This window comes from Callithrix jacchus, chromosome 1 (assembly GCF_049354715.1).
Source record: "Callithrix jacchus isolate 240 chromosome 1, calJac240_pri, whole genome shotgun sequence".
NCBI classification, from domain to species: Eukaryota; Metazoa; Chordata; class Mammalia; order Primates; family Cebidae; genus Callithrix; species Callithrix jacchus.
This window is the reverse complement of record NC_133502.1, coordinates 21,863,570-21,883,437: the sequence shown is the minus strand read 5'-3', so window position 1 is coordinate 21,883,437 and position 19,868 is coordinate 21,863,570. Positions and strand designations below refer to the sequence as shown.

The window sequence follows — 19,868 nt, the reverse complement described above, 5'->3', positions numbered from 1 at the left end:
GAATATAAAACATAGGATTCTGCTTAGCCAGGTGTATTACTTAGGAGAGTTGTCTCCATTTGTTTTCACATTTTCAAATTTTGAACATCCTCTCTGTTTCAAAAAATTTATAACTTTCTATTTAAAAATAAAAAGATTTTTTTTCACTGGCCACCAAACTAGTTGACACTATTGAGTTGAGTGCCTACTGGAGGCAAAGCAGTGGCTAGGCCACATTTTACACATTATTTTTATTTTTTAAAAAATAAGGTTATTTTGGGTATAACGGTGTATGTGCAGATTTGTTACATAGGTAAACTCATGTCATAGGAGTGTGTTGTACAGATTATTTCATCACCCAGCTGATACGGATTTCTGAGAAATCAAGGTTATAAAATTGAATAATGAGGAAGGTATCTTCATCCCTGGGAGTTTACGTCTATAAACTTACAAAATGGACAATGAAGATATTCTAACTTGCTGAATGGACTTCCAGTTCCTCTTTCCCTATAGCCCACAGTTACTTTCTTCTGTTCCTCTCACTCTTCCCATCCTCAGCCCTCAGGTAGGCCCCAGTGTCTGTTGCTTCGTTTCGTTACCGTTTGAGTGAAATATTGTAGATTTAATATGGAATAAAAACAATTTTGAATACACACACACACACACACACACACGCGCGCGCACACACAGTTTTCACCAAAAACATTTTTAAGGCATAGTTTAAGCAGATAAAGAGGCAAAATAAACTAGAGATAAAACATCAGAGCAGAAATGATTATGTGTTTGGATTATCTTAAAGACAAAATCTGAGAAGACTGTAATAAGGAATTATATTTTTCTTTCCACACTACTTTACAGCAAACATCTCTATTGAGTCAGAACCGTACAGCCTGGCAGTCGGTTTCTTCCACTTTCACTCAGAAGAAATAATGATGAGAGTCTCTTCTGATGGTCCATTTCCCTGTACTAAAGTGTCCATAGAAGAGACCTCAGCCCTCATCCCTTGGCAAGGGGTCAAGTGACTGAGAGCCTCATGGCGGCCTGTCAGAAGGTCCTGATGCATCACTGAGGCCTTTTACACTAGAGGCAGGGTACTGCTGTCTTCATCAGCGATGATATATAGCCCCATGGCAGCACCTCGCGTCCTGGGGAAATGTACCAGGAAAGAACAGTGCCTCAGCCAGGCAGCGTTGTAAAATGGCACTGTGCAGATTCCTGAAGGCTCATCGGAGTTTTACGTTCAAGACTCTATCAGAGGGTCTTGCATTTTTGCATTTTGCATTTTTAAACGTTCATTCCGAAGGCATTGCACAGTAACACGATGGCCAATCCAAACACATTAAGATCAGAATTAAATAAGGCTAAAGGAGACAAATAAGTAAAAGTGTTTTGTAACTTTTGAATGCTACACAGCAGTTTAATATTTAATTATGATTTGATTTACAGTTTTAGTAAATCCTATCTCTTTAGAGGCCATATCCTTTGGCTACGAGCAAAATAAATTTTTCTCAACGTGCATAAAGGGCTACTCAAGAAGCTCACATCTACTAAAGTAAAACAAAATATATTGTCCAAACAAGAAGTATCTTTTCAGAGCTGGCTCAAAGAATAACTTTGTCAGGACTGTGATAAACAAACTTGAGGTCTGTCCCTCCCTCATTTCCATTATCACTCCCTTGTCTTCACAGACAACTCCAGAGCTCACTAAGCAATTTTCTATGTGTGGTTTTATCTGAGTTTCATGATAACATGTTAAGATACATGGGCCAGGTGCTATTTTCCCCATGTTATAGATGAGGAAATTGAGTCTTGGTAAAGTAAAAGAATCAACAAAGGTACTACAGTTAGTAATGAGTTGATAGCAGGCCAGATTCCATCATCCTGAATTCACAGCTAGTACTCTTTCTAGTAAGAGACTGATGAACCTTGAGGACAAGCTTCATGAGGACAAAGATCATCTGTCTGTTTTCTTCTTTGCTGTATTCCCAAAACTTAGCATTTGCGGACCCACAGAATGCACTGTGTAAATGTTAACTGATTGATTGATGATGTTCAGATAATCATCTTTTTCTAATTCTATAAAATTAAATATTGTTGAGAGGGAAGAAACATCATCATCAGGGAAGTACTTTTCTCCAGGGAAATACTCAACGGATCGAAAAATTCCAATAAATTATAGATTTTTATTCCATCAGGTATTTTATCATCAAGTGATTCTGTTGAAAAGTCTTTTTTACTCTAAAGCCCAGGAAATAAAAAAAAGTACCTCATCTGTCACTGAAATATAAGATCGAGCCTGAGTTTCAGTTAACATTTGCCACTTTAAAATGTGCCTGAAAAAAATAAATAAATCAACAATTATATAGAGAGATGGGAAACAGCTTAACTTTGAGAAAAAAATAAGCATCTGGTAGAAATTTGGATTCATTGTCTCCTTCCTGACCTATCTGTATCCTCTCCCTCCCTCCCCGTCACCTTCTTGCTGTAGCCACAGCATTTGATCATTTATAAGCTCCTTTGACACGCACTGTCTACACTGCATGGTAGGCCAGAGTGGAGACTACATGTGGCTGGGGTAAGCGAAGCCTATTTTCTGGGAGGGAAAAGAGCAGAAAGAAGAACCTGCCACGCCGAGAATACGGGGAAGTAAACCCCACAGGGGCATGGTTGCTAAGCCTCGGATATAAAACGAGAGCTTTTTTATTTCTTATGCAGAGAGATCAACTGCTGAGTCTGTTTATGGGAACCGGAACAGGAAGTACCGGAAAGATATCCCCTCTTTCTTCCCACTTGGTCTCGCTCGTTGTGAAGATGGTGAGATCCTGCGCTGGGGTTTCCTCACGATGTAGACTGAGGCCTGGGACCACGAGGCAGCCGCGTGGGGGGGGGCAGGGGCAGCTGTGTGTGGGGGAGAGGGGCAGCTGCGTGGGGGGGCAGGGGCAGCTGCGCATGGGGGGTAGGGACAGCTGCACGTGGGGGGTAGGGGCAGCTGCACGTGGGGGGTAGGGGCAGCTGCGCGTGGGGAGGGCAGGACAGATCCCTGTGGACCCTAGAGGTAGACACTTACCAGGGTTCTAACCTGCATTGGGTTTGGGCTACGCTGGTGCCCATCTGAATAAAACCAGCCATTTGGTAAAGCGAGGTGGAAGGCCAGGGCCTGAACTCAGCTCCCTCAGCTCTTTTGTAGTTGGCTGGGATCCAAGAGCTCATGGTCTTTGGGGATAGTTGAGTAAAATAGCTGATGATGCTGGTTGAAGAGCTTGCTCAGGGCATTGCTATAGTCACAGGGCAGGGGGGCTGTGGGCTAGGGATGGCATGAGATACTCAGGCCGACTTGGGTGCAGGCAACAGATCATGCAAGCCTTCATGGGGGCTGAGCCACTGGGTACCCTACCTGATTTAGATACAGTCCAGAAAGAACAGGCCGGAACTCACAAACTCTAGGTGTCCGCAGCACGTGCAGGTGGGCAGAGCCATGACCACGGCACCAGGGACATTTTTGCCTTAAAGTCCAGTGAGGACCCAGAGAAGAACATGAGTGAGACTCCCCGTGGTGGCCACAGCAAGAGCTTCCATTGCTGGGAGCTGTGGAGGGTGATGCTTTCAGAAATTGAAGTTGTACCTGAAAGTTTGTAAATTGAGAGGAGATGGAACCAGAAGCAAGAGAGATACGACTAATTGGCAGATTTGTTCCCCTGCCCTCAATGGAGTGAGGGCATGCAAGGAAGATAGAATCAACTCTGGAAAAGCACAGAAACCTCCCTTTCTTTGCTCCTGTGAGTATATTATATTCATTTGCATCATGAAAAGTGCACTCCTTTGAAATTAGATAGTTAGATGAGGAAATGGCTTTAAACCTTGAAAATATTATCTTTAACCCTGTAAGTTCTCAGAGGACTATTGACCCACTTTACAGATTGTGTGAATGACTAAAAGAGCATTGGAGCTTGAAGATTTGCTTACTTTTCTATGGTTTCTGAAAAAAACACACTTCACACATGGATTGTCTGTGCGGAATGTCTGGGGACTGTTCAGTCTACTATAAGTGGTTATATTTATGTTTGCATAGATATTATGTTTGTATGTTAATAGTGTTGAATAAGAAGGTATAGCCCTAGAGCAGAACTGAGGCCTTTATCAGCAGGGTACAGCTTTTCCGCCCGGGCACTGTTTCCGGAGCACCCTCTGCAACTGGATGCTACATCCAGTTGTTCTTTCCCCTTTTCTTTCCCCATTTTCTTCTTTCTACTTCTGTTCACCGCGTTATACTCTGGATGATTAATAAATTAACAAATTCTAATCAGGTTAATTTAGACACACCAGCTAAAAGAATCATAATTTCCTTCAAAATGATAGAAAATGTTATTGATTTGTAATGTCTTCTTAAAACTAACTTCTTAGATGAGACAATAAATATCTGATATGTGTGAGGGAGGAGGAAGTACATATTGGAGAGATTTTTGATTAATATCAGTAAATACTACCATCGTTGGGATCAATACGGTTTGCAAATGGAAAATTGGTCAATACCAACTTAATGTAAGTTTTGCACCAATAAAAAAACAATGAAAAGAAATGAATAATTCTGCTTTTATGAATCAAGCCAGTTTGCAGGCTAACTAGCCTGAGCTACTTGGTTAGATTAAGTCACATCATTCCATTGAATTAGGATTCCTATTACAAGTGGAGAAATCCCTTCAAATGCCCTTCGTCAAAAAGCTGCTTTATACATATTGGGGTGACCTTTATTTTCCCTCCCCTTCCAGGGGAGAAAGAAATAAAAGAAATACGAGTTGGCTTATCCATCCTGCCCTGGTGGATTGCTTCCCATTTGCTGTGAGCTGGAGTGCTGCCTTCACTCCAGCACGCCAATGCCTCCATCACCCAGAAGCAAGGCCAGGCAGGGCAGCGTAAGTGAGTCTGGAGATTAGCGAGGGATTTTTAAAAGCACCAGAGAGGTGTTATTAATCCTTTGAAAGTGTGAGCCTTTCTGATATGGCAGCTGGACTCCTGGGAGATATTGCACAGGCTTCTGTGTACTTGATAAGGAGCATATAAAGTAAAACGCAATGAACTTAATGACCCAGAAATTATTATTAGAGGAAATTAATACCATCTTCAGGAGATTTGTGGCACTTAACAGAGCATTTTGAAAGAAGTAAAGATTCTTTTATATCAAGCTGTCTTTCATTTTAAGTATAAACATGTGCATTTGCATTCTGTAATACAGTCTTTGAATTAGCAAAGACTGTTTAACATTGGGACAGATGCTCACAGGGCAGTTGTGGGGTGGATTTCTCAGATACATGTGTGTTCTTGAGATCTTCTCCTGTTCTCTTCTCACCAATCATTTTATGTTGTTGGCTATAATTTTCATTATTTCCAAATAATTTTTTTCAGAATCAGACTTCTTTTTTTTTTTAATTTGGAAATAAGTTTTGGTTGATTCCCATTGTACATGGCTACACATGTACATGCAGCACAATACACACACATCCCTGTCCCTGAAGCCCGTGTGTCCCCTCCACTCAGTGTCAGTTCATCTGTTGAGACACAGTGACGAAAAGGGAAGATCTGTAGAAGACGTGATTTCCCTTGGTGAATTTTTTCCTTGTCAATTCCATCCTTTCTGAGGCTACTGGGTAGCCACCACCACTTTCATCAGGGGCTGATAAATGGAGGTGAACTGTGCTTCCGTTTTTATCTGTGCTGGCAATGGAGGCCACAGCCTTGCTGTGATTTTCCAGTGAGTGCACCTCTCTTGCGGCTGGTAAACCCTCCCTGGCAAACAATCCACCTCATACATGAAAGCATAACATTTTAGAGATAGAAATAATCTAAAACATAATTTAGTCAGAGTATAAAGGAAACTTAACCAAGAGAAATTAAGCAAGTTATTCAAAGACACACAGCTAAAGGCAGAAAAAAGAATGAGAAAACAAATTTTTCTTATTATTACATCAAGATTTATTATTATAATTTTTTTTTGGAACTCTATTTTTAAGTTTCAATTAGCTTTTTCCAACAGGGTAACTGAAATTATTTTGAAATGGTAGAGTTATATGAGATAAACATTTTCTCTTGTAGAAAACTTTCATGTTTTCACTTCTGAGAGACAAGATGGTGGTCAGGGGAAGGAGCAGCCATGAGCAACAGGGACATTCCTAGGTCCTGAAACTCTTCACGCAAGGGAACCAAGTGTGTTTTTGCAGTGAAATCCACCACCTAATTTATTTCCTAGAGGCCTTCATTCAGAAGGGAGATTAACAAACCCCAATAACGCTTCATCCTTTTGTTAATTCTAGGATAGTTAAGACCTGCAAGTCTGATGAGAGGATATTGGGTCTATTTATTATACAAAGTAGTTAACTTCTTCATGGAATTTTGTAGATTCTAGGAGTGAACCCACATGGAATAGAACCAAGCTTCTTGCTAAGGGGTCTGAAGAGTGTCTTTGTCAAATAAAATTAAGCCAACATGTAATTGTCATTTGCCTTATTCTTATGGAAATTGAACATTAGCATGTGCATAATTGATCTGAAGTCCAGACACATCAAAGACGTTAATCTAGGTGTCTATGTGTTTTTAATCTAATTATAAGGAGCTCCATATGTTATTACTCAAAACTTGCTTTTGCTTATTTTATTTTAGTTTTTTAATTAAAGGAAATGTCTATTATTCCATGCCCCTGTCTCTGGCTTTTAAAAATCTCTTTCCTTTTTTCCTCAAATGACCGGAGCTGCAGTTGTCAGCCTCTCTAGGGCCCTTGAACTGAACACTTATTCTTTTAAAAGTCATCAACACGGGATCTGTTGCCAAGAAGAGAAGCCAATTCTTGTCTCCATGCTCTAGGAAGTGTTTTCTTTGTAGGCTGTTGGCATGGAGGTGAAGAGCCTGGAACTTGATACTGAAATCTCAGTAAAAGAGCTGCCATTGGGTACAGTTTATTTTGGAATTGGAATTAAAGCAAATACGTCCAGAAATTGTACTCAGGATATTCAAATATAAGTAATGAAATATTGTAAATGTAACCACAACTATATCTTATGGGAGATCAATAGAGAACTGAGTGGATTTGCTCTGCTTTCACAAAGTATACATAGGTGTGCTATTTTATCAATAATTTTACCGAAGTAGGAAATTCTATTCAGAAATTAGAACAAAATTAATTGTAATTGACCTGTAAAATAGTTTAACTTCAGAAAACCGCATGTATTATCAGACCTAGTTAGACATTTGGTTTTTACTTCTGATGATTACAGAATAAATAATAATTGTTTTTTAAAAAGACAAGCAGAAAGAGAGATGTATAAAAGAGGAACTGAAGAGACTTCTAATTTAACCTGAAGTGTTGTGGGTTCTTTTATCTATTTGGTATGTGTGTAGCTCTGTGTTTTATGTATACATGATGTAGAGAAAATATATGTTTCTAATATTACATGTTAGTGTTCAGAAAAAGTGCTATAGAATATGTCAAAAGGTTCTTGCATATGTATAATTCTGTAAAAGGTGAACAGATGCTTGTTTTTGTAGATTTTCCCTGCTTTTAGTGCTTCTAGCATCACTCATTTAACCTACTTTTAGTAGATGTTGCTAAAGTTTTCTCAGGTAAGTGAATTAGTATTTTCTCTTTCTATATTGATGTTAAAGCTGTCTTTATTTGAAAAAAGAAGGTTTATAAAGTTGAGATGTGTTACTGGAATTACAGGTGAGATGTTTTAAGTTGTGTGCACTTGGATGTGTACAGAACGTTTTGCTTCGACACCTAACTGTTGTGTATTCATGTATGTGTGCTTATGTGTGTGCATGCGTGTGTGCACATGAATGTGTGAGTGGAAAAAGAGATGTTTCTTTCTGGGACCATATGCCAAGAACAACTTTAATAATAGCTTTTATATGAACACTTTGCATTCTTACAACTAATTTTAAAAATCTGTGTTTGATCCCCAACTGGATCATGCTGTATAAAGACATTTTCAGTAAAATATTTTTTAAAGTTTTAAACCAATTGCTACCAAAAAAAAAGTCTGTATAGCCAACTGTCTCTTAAGAAGTCTTACATTACAAACTTAAAACGTCTAAAATAGGACACTTGATTCCCCTACAGCCTGACCTTCCTGTAATCTTTATTGTCTCAGAAATGACACCAGCATGTTGTTCACATGTATTTTAAGTAAACGTTGTGTGTGTGTGTGAAGGGGAGTGATCTGATGCGCGAGTGACTGCAAGTTTGTCATAGCATGGTCACAACTTTCACTATGAAGTTTCTCTAAAGGAAGGTCATTGAAGACAGACGAGTAAAAAGTTTTTCATGACTGGTGGTGCTGATTTGCATAGTTCTGTGTAATCATGAGTAAAATAATATTTGTTAACTGCCAACTAAGTTTCAGGCTCTTTCTTAAGTACTGGGAATACATCTGTCAATTGAACTTAAAACACACTGGCTTTGATGTAACAAAAGAAAATGAATAAATTTATACAATTTCACCATAGTCAAACCTATTACTACCTTTCATGTTGAGGACGCACTAAAATATTGCACAATCCCTTTCTATTATTAAGAATGTTTTATTTTAACTAGAATAAACTTAGTAAGTTTAAAAAATTAAACAAGTAGATAATAATCCAAAGCAATCTATAAGCAAATATAAGCTAGCATGGTTATACAATATATCTGTGTGCATGCAAGTCAGGAATTTGGAGTAAATGCAGGAAGATGCCAAATTAGGAGTCATTCTTTAAACAAACATACTGGGAGATGGTTGTCTACACTACATGCATTTGGCATGCCTACCTATTGGACATAGTCATGACAACTCCTTGTTTCTTTGAGTTTATTGAGTGCTTATGGTGGGTGCAGTCAGGTGCTGGGAAGAAAGGTTGAGTCATATACATTCTTGCCCTCCTGGACTTCATGCAAGAGTTGTTTTATTTCATTGTAGACCATTTTCAGGGTCATAATCTACTTTTCAGAAGCAGATGTTTCCTATTGCTTGTACGATGACCACTTCATACATGTGGTCACAGTTACAAGTCATCATCCAGCAAGCTCAGGACAACCATACTGGAATCAGGCTCCATCTCCAAATAAACCATGAGAACCCGTGTTTTGTGAATTAGCCGCCTCTTCAGCACAATCTCTGGTCCCGATCCTGAACACTGGCCTCACTGGGAGGTGTTGTGGGTGTTCTGTTCTTCCTACTTCTGAGGCTCTCTTGCCTGGATTCTCAGAAAACCAGGCCTTAGGCAAGATGTGACCCTGAGCTGTGCAGCCTTACAGCCACAGCCCTTACCTTGCCAGGTTTTAATGTTCTCCTGTGTACAACAATGAATTTAAAGAATTTTAGGGATCCCTAGGTTCCTTGAAAGGTACTTGTTCTCTTTCAAACAAGTGAAAGGAAGATGCAACCCTGTGAAGCTAAGACGGTAAGCAGAGCCTGGGAGCCTGGCGTGAGTTCCCATGGCTGCCTCGTAAGTGTCACATGCCCATGATGAGGACAGTGTGATATTTTCATCAAAGTCTTTTCTCACCTCACTGCCAGGGAATGAAATGTTCTACCTGAGTTCATCACAGCAAGAGGAAAAAAAGGTCTTAGCAAATAATCATCTATTCATTATTTGACAGACGAGGAACTTGGAGTCTAAAGGGATTTGGGCAGAAGAACCTAGCTTTTGACAACCAGTCAGTCTTACCAAACTTAAACAAATAGGCTAGAATTTTAAAATTATGAAATAATTTATGGAAATACCTTTAAGAGAATCACTCTGTGCCTTGTTTCTTAGATCACAAAGTAACAAACTTTCTTATTTTTGATATCAGGGCTATTTCACTGGGAACTGAATGTCGGTACTGTCTCTGGAGATGGAGCTGGGTTCACATCGTGGTTGTATCACTTACAGTTTCGTGATGTGGGCCACAATACTAACCTTTCTGAGCCCCAGGTCCTTGCCTATAAAATGGAAGAAATAATGGTTGGTATCAATCTCACTGGGAAGTTGTGGGAATTAAATGATACAATGTGCACGTGAAACCCTCAGTAGGATGCCTGCCATGTTGTAAGTGGGATTGCTATTGGATGTTTTTATTATCGTTACTACTATTATAATTTGGATGTCGCTTGGAACTTCTCTGCCTCTTGGGGATTTAGTTTGAAAATTTAATTCAACAGCTGGTGGAAGCTGAAGTTTTTCTTATAATTTCTGTTTTATCCCAACCATACACTCCCTTGTTAAGGTGCTTCTGTTTCTACTCTTCTATTGATGGACACCATCTTGCTTGGCTTGAATTTACCTTCTGCCCATTCACATTGAGCCAAGCCTTTTATAAAAGTGTCCTTTTACTGAAGATGTGGAATTTCACAGAAGAGGGATTGTAGTACACTGTGTAGGTCATGACCCTCTTCCTTCCCACTCATGTCCTGCTTCTTCTAGGGCTCACGTGCCAACATGTGCCTCAACCATATCATTTAGTTCCTGAATGGGTAATTGATTCCCTCTGTCTGACAGTTTTCCTCTCAAAGAATAGACCCAACCAGCAGGAGTTTCTTTCTTGGCCCCCCTGGACTGCTGGTGAGTAAAAATTCTCAGTCATTATCTTCCATTCTGTCATTAGATTACCCTGGACCTCAGTGGAGCACATTAAACTACTCATAACATAGTGGCTTCCATATTTGCCTATACTCCGAAGGAACGCCCTGCTTCTATTTCAGGAATTTTCTTTGTCCTCTGTTACTATCAATCAGCTACTTGTTGATGTGAGCGAGCTATCCCTCGGGGCAATCCCCACTATCTAACATAATGCTCTCAGCCTCTGGGGCAGCAAAGGCTGAGGGCATTAGAAGTGTGTGTAAAGCTCTCTGAGGGGGAGCTTCTGCCCTCTCCTTCAGGAAAAAAAATTAATAAAGTTTAGTACCTGGGCTTTGTGGCAATTCTTTCGTTGGATGAGCAACAGTTTTTCTTTAATTCCTGTTTTTCTGTATCACTCCAGCTAGCAGAGGTTGACAGATCAATGTGGTGTTAAAGATATGTAGCGACATTTGTCTGGCACTATTGGAAAATGAAGTGTTTCCTATAAATAAATTTTCTGGGTAGTGGGAGTTCATCATTTTAGATACTGAAACCTTTAAACATTTTAGTAATGTTGAGTGTAGTGCTAAGATATAATATGGCTCAAAATCTAGGAAATAATTAATCCAGACAAATAGGAAGGCAGAATAACAGTGGTTAAGAATACTGGCTGGAGTCAAACTTGATTCACAGGGTTGATTGTGTCTTCCTTCCATCCCAGATGAAGGGCACAGAGTTGAGCCCAGTAATACATCTTGCTTCATATGCTTCATTTGAAGATGAATATGCCCCTCCATGGAAAGTCTTGGCAAAGTACCAGTCACTTTTTACATGCTTACTCTCCAGCTCTTATTGCTTCTATTAACATTTTTATTTTTATAAATCAACAATGACAAGAACAATATAAATAACCAACCAGGCAAAGAGTAAAAGCAAGTAATTCAGAAACTAAAAAGTGGTAATCATTTAAAAATCTATTCAATATCACAAATACTCAAATAAGTTCAAATTCAAATAAAATATATGCAATTTTTCACCCACTAGAGAAAAAGTCCACATGGTGAAAATAGAGGAGTTCTTGGCTGGGACAGTATGATTGATGGATAATTGAGAGCATTTATAAACACAGCACTTTGACCCCCAATTTAATCTCTAAGAAATTATTCTAAAAGTGTTCCTGAACAACTATGCAAGGTGTGTGTAAAATATTCTCTGACAGCCAGATAGATTGTAATTACAAATTTGTTTCAGTTTTATTTTATTATATAAGGAAGGCATTGATTACGTATATTCTGGAATATCTGTGCATTAGAAAATTATGCAACAACAAAAGGAGATGAATGTGTATGAACTGAATATATATTTTCTCATAGCATCCTAAATGAAATTAAAAAGCAAATTGTAAGGAAAAGTAATTTTATGTGCGAAAGGGAGTTTAGGGAAAGTTCAACTCTTATTCAACCCAATCAGGGGTCACTCTTGGAAACAAGATTCATTGCTTAGATAGGGAATAGACATTTATTTTCTTTCATTTTATATAGTCTTGTATTAAATTTTTTTATTCTTTTAAAAAAACAGGTTTTTATTCCTTTTAAATGATTGAAACTATAATTTATTAGAAATAAGCATTCATGCTTTATTGTCTTAAAGTGATTCCATATTTTAAAAAATGGTCATTCTTACTATCATGTATTAATATGAAAAATATGCAATTCTTTATTTTTACCCTAAGTTGGTGCTTTTCCAAGCCTTCTACATTCTACAACTAGTTACTAGAATGTGATCCTCTTGGAGCCAATCTCCTGAGGTAATAATGTCTTTTGAAACTAGGGTATTTCAGTCAATATCATTACCATATGTTATAAAGTATACTGTAGAAACTCTTTCACCTGGTTACTGCATCTGTCTTGCTACGAGCTAGTATGATTCCTAAGAGCATTTCCTCATCTTGTTATGTTCTGTCTTCACGCTTCATGTCTATTAAACTGCATCACATTGACTAGCATGTTTAGAAAAGGTGGCAAGTGTTTGTCGATTCTTTCCAAAGGTTCTAGACACTTGGACTGAAAGTGAACCCTATTACCATGAAAAGATTTTTCTCTAAAGTGGCTTTTAACATTTGAAGAAGTTTAGCAGGGGAGCAGGTCGTTTCACAAACAGGAAGACTCAGGGTGTCCCTGGTGATGATGGCCACGAAGAGTATGAGTCCACTCTGTGCATTTAGCCTTGAAAAGTGCTTCTTCTATTTGTTCTTGAAATGTAACAAAATTCAATAATATAGAATCAATTTACTTCATTAATAAATCATGAAATTCAATACCTCACAAAAGAGCATAACTCTTGGCTATTAGACTATTTGTACCACAGCTAAGTCATCTTCAGGCATCTTGATACTACAGCATTGACAATATTTGTTATATGTTAATTTTAAAGAGATAGGTTCAGACCACTAAAGACACTGAATACATTACTTATGTATGTTGCTGGAGCAAATACTTGACAGCATAGAAAAGGTCATGAAGAAATGTTTTGGTTTCATTATTGGCTTAAAAGATTGGTGTGAGCACCTTGATTGTAGATAGCAAATCCACTTAAAACCAGAGTTTCTCGTAGCTGATTTTTCATATATTAAAAAGCAAAGAACAACTGTGCACTGAGTGGCTAGATGGTATTTTGAATTTTATTGCTTTCTCCAGCATTAAGATTTATTTTTGAATCACTGTCTATCCTTTGTGAATGGTAAATACTATGCAGATTGGCATTTGGTCAAAAACTTCAATGCATGAAACAATGATTTTCCTTACACACTTAAACTTTTGGAATTCAGTTGTAGTAATCATAGCATATTTTTTTCTAATTTGTTCCTTGGACCATAAGGGGAACTTCCATTTATAACATCATCAGATCTCGTGGCTTTCCTCTGCATTAGCTAAATGAACTATCTCTTCTCATGCACTATGAACATTCACTGAAAAAGCGAACAGAAGTCTTGAGCACTTTTCTCTCATGTGTTTGCTCCACATGGGCTATGACATGATTCATAATCTACACATCAGTGTATTTACCCAATTATGAAGCAAAAGGTATGCAAGCATGTCCTGAGAAAGTTGTCACTCTTTTGCCTTAAATGCTATTAGCCTCATGAAACTTTCAACAATATCACCTAAATGAGGAAATATGCAATAGTTCTTTCTACGTTCTCTCTAAATTCATTTGTCATTAACTTTGTTACTGAGTCTTTATGTTTCTCCTTAGTTACATAATTTTTTCCGTTTTGGGATAAAACTGCACATTTGAAGGATGTCTGTAATTTGAGTCTCTTCTGCTTTTAGCAAATGAGTCAGTTTCATACAGATATGCATCATTTTATATTAGCTCTGCAAAATCTTGGTTGGCTTACCCAAGATATCACTCTGAATTTATTTCTCTTTGAAAATAGCAAGAAAAGATTCAGTGATTTCATGTCTTTATTTGAAATATCTCTTAGTAGGTAACATACTAAGTAGTGAGGTAAAAATATAATTCCACAGATATTACCATTCCTTAATCTCTCTTTTTTTTCAGCTGCTTTTATAAAATCTTGCCTGTAGATTTACTTGTCCTAGTACATTGAAATTTGTACTTCATGTTCCCACTGGAATGTATTCACCTTTTATGCCTATGACATTGTTTTTATGTTATCAAATTAATATTTCTACTTCTTTCAGTACTTGTCAACTTTAGTTTAAGTCACTGATTTGCTCAATAAATACATTTCCATAGTAACAATTAAATAGAAGTCTGAAAAATATAAAATTTTATATGATAATGATATGAGATGTTAAGATGAGATTATGTGCATTATAATAATGCAACATTAGTTGAGATAATGTAAGCAATGCCCCCCCTTTTTTTTTTGAGATGGAGTTTCTCTTAGTTGCCCAGGCTGGAGTGCAATGGCGTGATCTCGGCTCACTACAACCTCTGCCTGACGGGTTCAAGAGATTCTCCCATCTCAGCTTCCCGAGTAGCTGGGATTACAGGCACCTGCCATCGTGTCTGGCTAAATTTTGTATTTTTAGTAAAGGCAGGGTTTCACCATGTTGGCCAGGCTGGCCTTGGACTCTGACCTTAGGTGATCCACCCGCCTCAGCCTCCCAAAGTGCTGGGATTACAGGCATAAGCCACCACAATTGGCACTTTTTAGTATATGGCCATTTTTGTAGTGTATGTGCCACATACATTTGTGTGTGTGTGTGTGTAGCCTTAAAAAATGTGCTGATCTAAATGATTTAATAGGGTTTTTGAGCGAATGATAATCATTGTCACATTGTTACATTGATTTAGATTTGGGAAGTATATATGTATAAAATAGACTTTTCCTCTGCATCTGCCAAACCACCTGCAAATATTTTTCACAGGCTGAAGGTGGTCTGCGGTCATCGTGACAGAAGCAGCCACCAATGTCCTGTTTTATTTCCCCTATCAGTTGTCATTTTCAGTTGACCATGCTTCACACTGATTCCTTCACTTCCTTCTCAACTTCTATCCTTTATCTCTCAATTAGAACTCAAGAGTTATCTGAACTCATGAACCTTATTTTATATAATGAGTATGCTATAACTAACAAGTCCAGCAAATTTTGCAGGAGGCATGCACCACGTATGCGTTGTGCTTCCCTTTTCTTATGATGCTCAAAGCCTACGTAACTTTATGTCAAATGCCCGATTTAATTTCAACTGTCTTTGCTGGAAAGCTGAATTCCAGGAAATTTGAGCGCCACTCTCTTTGTGAAGATGTGCATACCTAACATCCAACTGTTATTCTGCTAAACTTACCCTTCATTCAATTATTTACTTCTCAAACAACTATACTGCTTGCTACTGTTTTACAGGTATTAGCTCATTTCACTCCCAGAATAAGCCTGTGAAATACGTACTGTTATTTTTACCATTTTACAGATAAGGAAACTGAGACGTAAGGATAGTAACTAACTTGCCCAAGTTCATATTTGTAGTAAGTGTAAGAACAAAGATTTGAACCCAGACACGCTGGGTACAGAGTACCTGTTTTTTTAAAAACTATTATTTAATATCATGTTTATTTAGCAGACTTTTTGGAGGGTATATAGTTATACAAGGAAATGAGCAAAATATGAGGAAAATTATATAAATGTATCAGTCACTAAAATTCATGGAGGTATAGGACATGAATCATCATAAATATTTACACAAGTAACTGGAGAAATTTGGAGTTGGAAGGGACTGAGAATAATAGGGGAACTTTTGGTGTCTGTGAAGGGCCATTGCCGCTGCACAGGATATGGCGTCTTATGCAAGGGTGATGATAAAGCTAAGAGCTGCTGTTAGGACATATATTGGACGATCTTATTTCCTCTATTTTTTCATTAATAAAATAGTGACCTGCTTAGAGGTTGGCAGCCAACACACACCGAACAATTTCTAAGTGAACAAGTGGGGAATCTGCTCTTAGCTGATAATGTGTTCCTGCTACTGTCGCATTTGACCTATCAAATGTCACAACTCCATCTTGGGGTCCAGAGCAACACAATTCATGCCTTTACCCCCAATAACTGAAATAGCCTGGCAATATAAAAGCCTCATTTTCTAAAATATTTAAAAATGCAACTTTGGAATTGTCACATTGACAACATTTCTCTTTTGATAAGAATCCTTTATGGAAAGATATGTTTGTATTTGCGTGTGTGTGCATATTAATTGCAGAAAGACTCTGAAAGAAGCTGTTAGGAACCAATGCAACCTATTATAAAAAAAAACACAGTTTTGACTATAATAAAATCCCATTCATCGAAACCCCAAAAGATCATTCTAATTTTACCAGATTGATTTTTCGCATGGAAGTCAAATCAGGAGATCAATTTCATATAGGTTGCTATTATATTGACTCTAAAAAATGATGGTTGAATAGATATGTCCAGTGTGTCAGGGGCTGCATGAGCTGGAAATTCAGAGAAGTCTGGCCTAGAAATATGATGTTAGTTGCCCCTGGTATGTAAATGGTATTTTGAGCCACGTGAATGGATTAGGTAACTCGGAAAGAATGCGCTGTAGCTTCGCCAGGTGACCCCAATTCATAAGTAAGATTGAACAAATCCTCCAGTGTTAAGTGGGTTGGCTTCAAACAGGTCTACTTTAAGGAAATATCACTGCCATTGTCTTCAAAATTTGTAATTTTCATCCCAACTGAATAAAGACCATAGAGTATTTAATAGTTTGCTAACTGGTTAACATTCTGAAAATGGCTAATGTTCACAGTGACTCAAGAGCTGATATTGTTCACGACGAGTGGCAGATGATAAAAAATGCACTCATTCTCATTTTTCAAAGCACGTTGCCAATACAATTTGTAATCTAAGTGGTGTTTAAATTTTCAGGTCAGTTCTATAACTGAATTATAAACTTCTAAATGTGTTTACATATGCATAACACTTGTGATATTTATACCTGTGGAGAGAATGAAGCTCAGAATTTACCTACAAATGCAATAGTATATGTAAAGGTGCTTCCAATATGACAAAGTGCTGTGCATAGGGGTTCTTAATAGCACTGTACTCCTAGTTTAGCACATCTCCCAAAAATCCACTGGGAAAAGTCATTCTGATTATTCATATTAAAATGTCCTTTTGTGGTCGACAGCATGTCATCTGTTGACTGTTCAATATCAACAGTGTATTTATCTGGAGTTCTTTGTAGTAAGTGAAAGAAAGGATCACTTGTCTAAAGAGCACTTGAACCCTGCTGTGCAATAAATGAAAAAACAAGGTGAGACTTGGTTGATCTGAGAACAGCGTGTGGGAGAAGAAAGCACAGGCATGTCTTAGGAGCGAGGTGCCTGGAGATTCTGCAGGGGGATGCAGTGTGGCTCCGTGGGTTCTGTTCCCTTTTCCTGCCTCCACACTGTTCACCTGTGGGATACTCCCAGCTGCAGCAGCGTCGCTCATTATGAGCCTTGGCACTCAATGCTGTGATCGTGCCGACTGGCAGAGGTGCTGGGGAATCACTGATGTGAGAAGACTGCCTTGCTCTGGATGCTAGTCTATATTTTTTAAAGTGTGAATGCAAACTTGTCTCCCTGGTTTTTTTTTTTTGGTCGCTGCTGCATTGCTGTTCAAATGTGAAATACTTTTAGCTTAGAATTCAAGTTAGCCACATGGCCCCAAATGTTGAAAAGATAAGCCTGCCTTCTTCCTGAACTAGGGAAAATAGTCTGAGCTCTGTATAAATGTGGGCTCTGGCCCAAAGAGAGGTCAGCTTAGACTGAGGACAGAAATAAAAATTAAAATAGATATTTTCTAAGGGGCAAGGCAAAGGAGAGGGTAGTTTCTAATGACTGGGTGGATATATCTAGTGCTAAGGAAACAGAGAATGATGTGTATCCTGGCAAGTCCATAACCTGTGGCATACTTGGTTTTCTGCATTCTGGGTGTGGCAAAGCCTTAGGACTAAGAAAGGGTTTGATGGAGATTCTGATGTTATTTCTGTAGGTCCCAGGAAGCCATCTTAGGATACCTGCCAGGTGGTGACAGGAAGTGGAGAAAGCCTGAGATTTGTTCAAACCTCTGAGAAATTCTCGCATCTACCAAGAGCTGCTGAAAAAAAGATGCACAGGAGGGCAACTCATTCCACCAGCTAAATCGGTTTGGAGGCACTGAAATCTAATAAAAAAACACATCTGAGTATCCATCCAATCCTGGACCCACTGCCAGGAAGAGAAGAGACCTTGGTAAGCCGTCCTCTATTACCCTTCAATTTTCTAATCTAAAATGGGAGTAATACCCATTCCTTCTTACTTTGCGAACATGTTGTGTAGATTAACATGATGGAGTTTGAAAGGTGTTATTTAAATATAATATGCCATTAAAGTATTATCATTCTAGTTGCTGGTGATTATCTAGAAAGCTTTAAATCACCTGGTTATTTCCGGGATTCAATTTTCATTGTCGGGTGCTATTTCTCCTTTCAAAGACATAACATTTCTTTGTCACATAGCAGAGACTTTACAGTTCTGAGTTTTGGACTTGTGATTACAATTCAATGTTTCATTTGAATGCATTCAGAATTGGGGCGGCAGGGTTTTTAGATGCAGGTTGTATAATAATTTGAAAAAGAAAATATAGGGCATCTTAAAATGAGTTTTCATCGTGTCTGCAAATTTTTATTTTGAGAGGACAAGGTGAAAAATTTGGTCAAGGCCACTTTAAAGTATCACATCATCATTTAGCTAGGGGTACAGGGAAATAATGAAAATCCAGAGATTTGCAACAAAGCAATTCCATATGCCTGGCATATGTCTGTGTTCATTCTCCCCATTGGTCTATTTATTTCCCAACTTTTTTTTTTTTTTTTGAGACGGAGTCCTGCTCTGTCGCCAGGCTGGAGTGCAGTGGCACAGTCTCGGCTCACTGCAACTCCACCACCTGGATTCAAGAAATTCTTCCGCCTCAGCCTTCCTGTAGCTGGGACCAGAGGTGCGTGCCACCACGCCAGGCTAATTTTTGTATTTTTAGCAGAGATGGGGTTTCATCATGCTGGCCAGGATGGTCTCAATCTCCTGACCTGGTGATCTGCGCTGGGATTACAGGTGTAAGCCACCGTGGCCGGCCCAACTTGTTATATTATATGCCATTTCCCAGAAGCTGTCTTTCCTTTACTGTTTTCTTTACAAATGTTTCTCATTCAACAACTCTAATCCAGATACATTTTTTTTTTTTTGCCACAAAACTGTATCTACAGTCAGTAGAAACTCATATAGTCAAGGCTGTGTAAAAATCTTTGTAGTCTATATGAAGTGAATGCTGCTTTTTCTAAACTTCTGTTGCCTTTTGACCCCTGCGTAATCAATACTGAATTGTTTCACTTTAACTTATTTGGTGGTTGAAAGAAATGTGATTGAATGTCTGTTTACTTCCTGGGCCAAGATATTTCTAGCTTGTTATACAAGTCAGTGGTTAATGGAACAGGAGGGTGGGAGATGAAGTTGGGATGGAAAATGATAGCACAGTCTTTACTGGGAGTTTTGGAAAGTGTTTTTAGTAGTACAATTTTAAAATAGTCTGAAGACTTTTACCTTTAGTTTTACTATTACATACTTGACAAAGAATCAAAAGATTATTCCCACTTTTTGACTTCAATATCCACAGATGCTATTCCTAAATGTATCACTGTACAGCCTTCAAAAATGCCATCTACTTTTCTCCTCCTGGACTCTTTGATATATCTTGAAACTCTAGTCAGTTTCTTTTCATTTGTGATGACTTAATGACTTGCTCAGCAGATGTACAATTTATTAACTTTGAGAGAGCT

General features: G+C 38.3%; 1 long non-coding RNA gene across 1 annotated transcript; it reads left to right on the top strand.

Moving 5' to 3' along the window:
• The first annotated feature begins 2,693 nt into the window (after positions 1-2,693).
• LOC144578757 (uncharacterized) lies at positions 2,694-18,637 on the top strand. The gene is made up of 3 exons (XR_013525138.1): positions 2,694-2,793; positions 3,434-3,755; positions 18,050-18,637. It is a non-coding gene; the product is annotated as an uncharacterized LOC144578757 (long non-coding RNA).
• Positions 18,638-19,868: the final 1,231 nt, after the last annotated feature.